This window comes from Echinops telfairi, unplaced genomic scaffold (assembly GCF_000313985.2).
Source record: "Echinops telfairi isolate 266 unplaced genomic scaffold, ASM31398v2 ScPeMD7_5592;HRSCAF=6446, whole genome shotgun sequence".
Taxonomy (NCBI): Eukaryota; Metazoa; Chordata; class Mammalia; order Afrosoricida; family Tenrecidae; genus Echinops; species Echinops telfairi.
Window position 1 is genome coordinate 40,531 of NW_022109491.1, and position 8,671 is coordinate 49,201.

The following is an 8,671-nucleotide window of genomic DNA, read 5'->3' on the forward strand; positions in this document are numbered from 1 at the left end:
AGACTAAAATAGACACATTGTGATGGCCATGATCTCATCAGCCAGTTCTGAGAAGACAGCAGGAGGGAGGAGAGAGCCTATGCTTAGGGGAGTGCAAGCCCCCTTGATTGCAGGTAACCACATAAGTCACAGGACAGGTTGTACAACAGGCATATGCATCACTGGAAGGGGATGAGCTAGAGGTGTATATGTGATAGGAAGGGGAGGGAGTAGGGGTACACATGTGCCAAGATGGGCAGGCCCTAGATTCAAGATGGCAGCCTTACCTTAGGCAGCCTTGAGTTGGCTTGACCTTGGGTCTGTGCTCTCCTACTGGGAAACTGTCCACTCCCTTCATCAGAAGGGAATGGGTCCTACTTAGGGTGGGACAGACTATGCAGTCTGATTGCTCTAGATGGATGATAACCCTCAGGGAAAATAACCTCGAAGCAGCTTGCATTGACTCCAAGTGTCCAGTCTTACCAGTGTAGCAAGCAGCTTCTTAGGTTTGCCATTATTTTGGGGAGACACAACCTAGGGAAAAACCCTTTCGCATCCCACAATTTGGTAAATTTAATCTATCCTTTATCTGGTAGTTAGACCTATTCAAAGAATGAATTTGATTTTTAAACTAGTAATCAAGAAGTATCTTTTAAAAACTCTGCCAGTTATGAACATATGTGTTAGATTCAAAATCAAAATACCAAACTCACTGCCAAAAAGTCAATGTGCACGCTACAGTGTCGTCACCCAGCTTAGCTAGAAGAACTCCATTTTGTTAAAATTGCTATCCTGTATAACCTCAGCCTTCCATTCCCAGCCCTACCAGATAGCCTGCTTCATCCACAAACACCCATGCCACATAAGCCCCTCCCAACCACCTGAGGAACCTTGACACACCCTGAGGACATCCCTCTTTCCCCTCAGGGTCACATGTCTGCCCTGTAAACCAGGAATGTAGTAAATCTGAACAGACCCTGAGTCATCTCCAGGAGTCCCTTCCTGACCCTGTCCCAATACCCTGCCTGATAATCAAAGAATATAACTACCTGTCTACTGTATAAAGCCTGTCTCCTGCCCTTGATGAGGATTTTTTCCTAGGTGTTAGCCTTCTCTCTTGGCCCAGCTAGCTGTCTTAAAAGGCTGTCTGTAATTTTAATAAAGTGGTGTGGTTTGAGCTCCCTCCACTGTTTTAATAGGCACAGTAGAGCTGCCCTTGTGACTTTCCCAGATTTCTGCTCTGCATGGGACTAGAAAGTCTTTCTCCCATTGAGCTGCTTGCAGTTTCTCACTGCATCCCTTTGAATTAGCAACCAGGTGCAAGACCACTAGACCACCAGGTCAGGTCCCAGTATAGATCAGAAACATTTTTTAAAGTGAAACTTTTATTCTGTAGGGAAAAAATTATTTCATTTTGAAATAAAACTTGTGGTAATGAAATGATGACACACCTGAAAATTTGTTTATTGGATATTAAAGTACTTAGAATAGAGTTTTTACTTCTCCCTGGGAAGTCCTTGTATAGTTGTGTGTGTTGATTTAAGAAGTTTAAAAACTTTTTTTTAAAAACATTTTATTAGGGGCTCATACAACTGTTATCGCAATCCATACACACATCAATTGTGTAAAGCACATTTGTACATCATTCTCAAAACATTTTCTCTCCACTTAAACCCCCGACATTAGGTCCTCATTTTTCCCCTCCCTCCCCGCTCCCCCCTCCCTCATGAGCCCTTGATAGTTTATAAATTGGTATTTTGTCATATCTTGCAAGTTTAAAAACATTTAATTATTTCTTGTTTTCTACCCCAAAGGAAAGCTCATTTTCACTCAAATCTATTGTTGTAGCTACTGTCCATTCCCAGAAACTAAACAACCCAGACCGCCGACAACTTCAAAAGAAAAAGTTTTATTACCTGTGCAGGGACCCTCAGCTCTCTTTGAGGGGAGACTGAGCGGTCGCCTGTCTAATTTTCCAGTTTTTTTATACTTTTGCAACGTGCAGGTATGCAAGCAAGCAGAGTACAGAAGCAGAATATTGCGGCTAGCCCTTCTTAGTTGAACAATCACTGCTCTTAGTTCTTCCAAGCCTTCTGAACATACATTTCCTTTGGTACAATCTGTTGAGCTTCTCAGCACAGCCTCCCTCCCTACTATCAGCTAGTTTATTTATAGTTTATAGCTAGTTCATTTATAGTTCATAATGGCTTCTGTCAGCTCAGAATGGCTTCACTCTTGTCAGGGCTGTTTAAGCTTTTCCTGGAGCTACTACATTCCCTCCTGTTCTTAGCCAAGTTCAAATTACTGAATTTGCTTTCGCCAGCCGGGTGTATGGTGGGCTTAGCATCAAGAGTTTTATGGCTTGTACTTTTTGTGTAACAAATGCCACTAGCTTATTGATTATTATTGGTCCAAATGTAAGGCTTAACCGGAGGAGGACTAGGGGCCTGGCTAGGGCTGTTACTAGGGTAGTTAGTCAGGGTGACCAATTAAATAGCTTTTTTAACCAATTCTTTTTTTTTTCTTTTTCCTTTAATTTTTTCCTAACCAGGGCTCAACTATTTTTAATGATTTCTGAATGGTTTGCATAAAAACAACAAGTTCCTTCTAACGCCATGCACAGCCCTCCTTGTTTCAAAAAGAGCAAGTCATGCCCTCGGCGGTTTTGCAACACAACTTTTGCAAGGGAGTCTAAGGAGTTTTCTAAATGGGAAACTGATTTTTTAATCCTTGCAAATCCAAATCAATTTGCTAACTAAGAGTCTGATAGTTTAAGTTTCCTTGTATTAAAGCAGCTGACCCTACTGTGGCTGACCCAGCAATCCCGAGCCCTGCTAACAGTGGGACCGAAATTGGGGCTCTTTTAACTCGTTTAGAAATTCCAAAGTGATCCCTACCTCCTTCACCAGAATACAGGTACACTTGAGGAATAACATGCAGGAGCACACAAATACCTGAGTCAGCTCTGAATACTGGGAAAAGAGAGGGCTTTAGTCCTGTGGAACAAGCAAATCAGTACCCATCTTAGCAGATAACAAATAAGGATTAGCATTTGGTTCAATGGGAACAGCTTGAAGGCAAAAATCTCGATACCTTGACATATTTAAGGGATAATTAGATGATTATAAACACAGTCCTTGCCCTTGCAAAATTCTTAAAGTGAGCTTAGAATTGAGCCCATTCTGACCCCCACCTACAGACTGACTGCTGATTAGTGTAATCCTTTATGCTAACATTTTTAATTTGATTACAGTCTGTATCAATAGTGCTGTTTGTACCTATACCTACATAGTAAGGGGGAGCAGGGTTTAGACAAAGCTAACAATCGGCTGTGAGGTTAGGATTTGTTGAGGTCATGAATTGGAATACAGCATCCAGAGTATTAAACACAGAACCTTGAGGTGGCTCCTGAATGGGAAGGGCTTTTTGAGTTGGGTTGGCGGTAAACAGGAAAGTCACTGAAGAGTCTGGAGGGTGCGGCAAAGGGATCTTAGTGACACGCTGCTGTGGCTTTTCAGGATTTATCACTAGGTTTGGGCCTAATGGGACAGGAGGTTGCCACATTTTACTTTTTTTGGATAGTAAAGGCTGTCCTGGAATCTTTACCGTTTATATAAGGTTGAATTTTTCCACGTTTTCTCAGTGAACCACTTTTGCTCTTAATAACGCTTGAATCCAATTTTTATTGGGTTACATTTGGAAACTGTACAAGTGGTGGGATTAAACCCCTCAGACTTTAGTTTCATTTAAAAAAAATAATATCAGGGTTTTTTTTTTAACAAGTTTCCACTCTTTAGATGATACAGTTTTACAACCCCACAATGGTAATGTCCCTCCCCTTGGCAGTTAGGGGGTTCATTAGCTGGGCATATATAGAAATGGTAATTTCTAAGCTGTTTTTTAAAATTTAGATTCGAGCATCCCCTTGGGGTGTAGGAGTTACTATATCTATGTCCGCCAATGATCTTTACATGCAACTCAGGTCCAAACAAATCACACAAATCGAAGTGGAAAACAGGGGTTCAGATCCAGTGGAAGAGGTTACATTTTTCCCGCTGGAGGGTCGAGTAACAGTCCACAGATGTGTTTGTGGTTGATGGGGGAAACGGCGGGTGCTGTCAGCAATATTCAGACAGACAAAAATAATTAAGTTCTGCAAAGTCTTAATTTTAAGGGGTTTTCCATCTCTCTGAGTGTCCATCTTTTCGGGATATGCTCAGGGAGGGCTTTCTTTACTTGTGACTGATGAATCCACGGCCTTTCCCCGCTACTTTAACAGCAGTTGGTGTTGTATCACCTGGTATGGGCCAGTCCACCTTGGTTCTAAGGTGTTGGGCTGCCTCTTTACCTTTTTCTTGGTTGGGCCCAGATGATTTATCTTTCTCTCCTGCTGCACAGCCTGCAGGGACTTAATGAGGGAATGATTAGTGACTTTTATTATTTTTACCTCCTTCAATCTTGGAAAGATTGTGAGAGGTTTACCAAACATAAATTCAAACGGGGTAATGCTTTTTGCATAGGGAGTGCATCAGATTTGAAGTAGGGCAAAAGGTAAAGAAAAGATTGGTGACCAGATGTCCCGCTTTTGGCGGGACAGGCCCGATTTTTGGCGTTTTAAAGAAGTCCCAATTTTTGGAAAGAATGCACGGCAAGTGAGGGAACGGACTATTTGGTCCATATAGACCACATTTTTAATCAAGAACCTCCCCCACCTCGGTCAATGGTGTTCCCGCTTTAAATCTGGTCACCTTAAACCCAGCTTTCGCCAGTTTCTAAATACAATTTAACTAAGAATTCCTTTAGGGTTCTGTTCATTCTCTTTACTTGCCCTGAACTTTGGGGCTTATAACCACAGTGAAGCTTCCACTTAATATTTAGAAGTGTTGCTAATACGTTAGTAATTTGAGCAATGAATGCTGGGCCATTGTCAGACCCCAAGGTGGTGGGAAGGCCAAACCTAGGGACAATTTTAGTTACTAATAATTTACACACAGTGGCAGAGGTTTCCTTTTTTGTTGGGAAGGCTTCCACCCATCCAGAATAGGTGTCCACGAACACCAGCAAATCCCGGTAGCCACACCTTTCAGGTCTGATTTCCGTAAAGTCCACCTCCCAGGATTCTCCAGGACTACTCCCTCGAGCTCGTGGTTGGGGTTGCTCCTTTTCTTTTCTAGGGTTGTTTACCCGAGCACAGTGCAAGCCACGGTGGGTGACACCTGCCAACCAGTGTCCAAGCCTGAGTATGTAAAAGTACCTGCGGAGCAACTGAGACAATATAGAGGATCCCAAGTGCATACCTTCATGTAGTCCTTGAATCAGATCTCTCCCCAGTGCTTCTGGCATGAATCTTCTTCCATGGGGTGGAGCAGCCACCCTGGATGCTCCGAGTGTTCCTAGCAGCCCAGCTCTTGGCTTACCTTTAGCTCATTCTCCGAGTATGCAGGCTATGGCGGTAACACTGGGATGGCATGGTCACAGCCACTACCTTAGGGGGATTGGTTGTATAATCCTGGCGTTTGAGATCCAACAGTCTGGGGGACTTCTTAGGAGGGTTTCAACCATATGTCCCCCTACCACAGCAATATCCTGTCCCAGTGTAAGCTTTTTAGCTTTTTTTTTAAACTAGGATGGTGGTGGTAGCCACAGCTCGCATGCAGCTCGGCCATCTTGCAGCTACTGAGTCCAATGTCTTTGAAAGATAGGCCACAGGTCACTTCCATGGCCCCAAGTTCTGAGTTAGCACTCCCTTTGCTATGCCTCCAGCCTCACGTATGATCAATTGGAAAGGCTTTTCTATGTCTGGAAGGGCAAGAGTGGTGCCGATATGAGCGCCTTTTTAAGGATTTAAAAGCTTGCTGTTTTACCTTAGTCCGTTTAAGTTTGTTTGCTTTTCCCCCAGTACTTGCATATAGGGGTTTTTGGCTATTTCCGCAAATCCCAAAATCCACAATCGACAGTACCCCACAGCTCCCAGGAACTTTTGCACCTGCCTTTTAGTCTTGGGTACTGGGGTTTTGAGGATTGCCTCAATGCGGCTGTGGGACAAGGTTCTTTTTCCCTCCTCCAGTTGGTAGCCTAGGTATACAGCTTTACTGATGCACAGTTGGGCCTTTCTTGCAGATGCCCTGTACCCCAATTTACCGAGGACTGTCAACAGGTCCTCAGTAGCCCTTTTGCATTCCTCCAGGGTTTAAGAGGCTAGGAGGAGATCATTTGCATACTGGAGCAAGGTTGTTTTGGGGATGTTCCTCCTTGTATTCCTGTAAGTCTCTACTAGTTTGACTTACAGGGGACAAGGGTATGGAGAAGAAAGTATCCTTTTAAGTTTAAAACAGTATAGCAAATTCGGTTTGATGGAATAGTACTCAGGAGGGTATAAGGGTTTGGAACGGTGGGGGTGAGCAGTTTATACCTTCACATTTACTTCTCCGAAATCCTGCACCAGTCAGAAGTCCTTAGTTCCTTAGTTCCGGGCTTCTGCACGGGCAGCAGGGGAGTATTCCATGCAGACTTGCAGGGCACCAAAATGCCTGTTCTTTTTAGTCTGTGTATGTGAACAGCAATACCCACCTTTGCTTTCCATGGAATAGGGTGTTGCTTAACTTCTACCGGTATAGCTGAGCTCAGAAGTTGTACTACCACAGGCGCCTGATGTTTGGCAAGGCCTGGCAGGTTGTTCTTTGCCCAAACAAACAAAAGGAATATTTTTTTTAGCCATTTATCAAGAAGTTTCTTTGATGAGGAGGTCTCTTCTGCTCCTTGATAAAACACATATTCCTCTGACAACAGAACGGCAAGCAAAACCTGGGCATTTTCGGGTTCAAGGGTTAAAGTGGTCTTAGTTGGCAAGAAAGTAATTGTGGGCCCCAGTTTCCCTAATAAGTCCCGACCTATTAGGGGATAGGGGCACTCAGCATTACCAGGAAGGAGTGTGTAACTGTCCCTTGTGCTAAATCTGTTATTTTAGCCGTTGTCCATGGGTATGCTTGGGTTTCCCTGTGGCCCCTGTGTCCACCAATAAATTTACTGGCTGGCCCCTTACTTGGAGAGTTAGCCTGGGCTCCTGGGGCCAAGTGAAACAGAGCTCTGACCCCTTCATTCAGCGTCTTCGGACATTATTGTCTCTCACTTGGGTTTTTCTAGGGGAGGATGAGGCCCATCCTCTCTAGTGATGGGTTGTCCGCCTCTCCTGGGATTTTCGGGGCACTGAGTTTTCCAATGTCCTTCTTTTTTGTAGCAGGCATATTGATCCTTCCCCAGGGGTCGGCGGTGTCCATGGGTCGGCCTCTGCATGAGTGGGCCACGATTTCCCTTTCCTGAGCCTCTGGGGTCTCCCATGGCAGTTACTAAAATTTTAGCTAGTTTCTTTGCCTCTGGGGTCATCTCTGTTGTTACACACTCGCTGAGCCACTTTTACTAAGATTTTTTTTTTAACCCTTTTAACTTTTGCAATTTTTTAAAATGTTTGGAGCTGACTGGGTAACTAAGGCAATATTTATTGCCCTCCTGTTCCAGAGGGCCTCCGGGTCTATAGGGGTATAAAGCCTGTAGGCTTCTATCAGCTGCTCTAAAAAGGCAGCCGGAGATTCTCCTGTAAGAGCCTGTAAAGTCTCACGGACCTTGGACCTTAGATAAATTCGTAGGTTTCCTGGCCGCTCCCCGGGGAGGCCCTGCAAAAGAAACAAACTGGCAATACCTGGTCAGGGCTTCCCACATCGGTCTGCAGTGGGCAAAAGAGTTTCTCTCAAGTGGGGAGTGCCCGCTGCCTGCCCATCAGGTCCAATGACTGCCTTCTGGGCCTTTCTCTGGATGCGCTCCTTTCCTCCGATGTGAATGGGACTTGGAGAAGTTGCTGGCAATCGTCCCAGGTGGGCTGATGAGCGTGGAAAACAGTTTCTATCAAAGAAATCAGACCTTGGAGTTTGTCAGAAAAGGAGGGATTTTGTTGCTTCGAATTATACAAATCACTGGAGGAAAGGGGGACATAGACCAAGAAAGGGACTCGGGGTTCTTCCCCAGGTGTTGGGGCTGCTTGTCTTACGGGGAGAATGGCTGCCACCCAGTGATCCTTCAGGCGGGGGGTGGAGGTGGGGTGTTGGTAAGAAGTGCCAGCCCTAGTGTGAGCAGCACCTAAGGGTCGGAAGCGGGCTCCTCTCCCACCATGGAGTCCTCCTGCAAAATGGGATAAAGCTGGCGGGCAGGGGAGGGGCGGGCTCCGCCGCCTTGGTTTGAGGGACTTGGACCAGTTTTTTTTCTTGCATTTCCTGAAGTCTTGGAAACAAGAACGCTCTCTGTTGGGGGAGAAAGAAAATGTTTTGTATATACTGGCTTATCAGTGGCAATGTCAATCCACACATGCATATAAGGGGTCTATCGGGATGTCCCGGTTCCCCATAAACATAACTGTGAACTCTGAGCAGTAAGGGAAGGGAAAACAAGCCTTGCAGGGGCCAATCAGGACCTCCTTCTGCCCAATCACATAAATTACATGAATTATATAAATTGGGGAGTCTCCAGTCTTTAGGGTTAAAGCCATATGCTCTTCGTGAGCGCCTAGAGAAATCAGAGAAGTTAGCAAAAGACATTCAAGTGATGTCCAAGTGGTGTCGAAGGCTTCTGTCCCATTTTGGAACTCCCTGGATTCCGTCTGCCTCTGAGGACCCTTTAAAAGGACAAAATGAACACTTGAAGT

The 8,671-nt window shown here is 44.9% G+C and overlaps 1 long non-coding RNA gene across 1 annotated transcript in view; it reads right to left on the reverse strand.

The window, feature by feature from the left end:
* Positions 1–1,708: 1,708 nt before the first annotated feature.
* Positions 1,709–8,671, reverse strand: part of LOC123522291 — a 7,696-nt gene continuing 733 nt past the window's right edge. Inside the window, exons 2-3 of the long non-coding RNA XR_006680568.1 lie at positions 7,676–7,875; positions 1,709–4,387 (exon numbers count right to left, since the gene is read on the reverse strand). This is a non-coding gene — a long non-coding RNA (uncharacterized LOC123522291). The remainder of the gene's footprint in view (positions 4,388–7,675; positions 7,876–8,671) is intronic.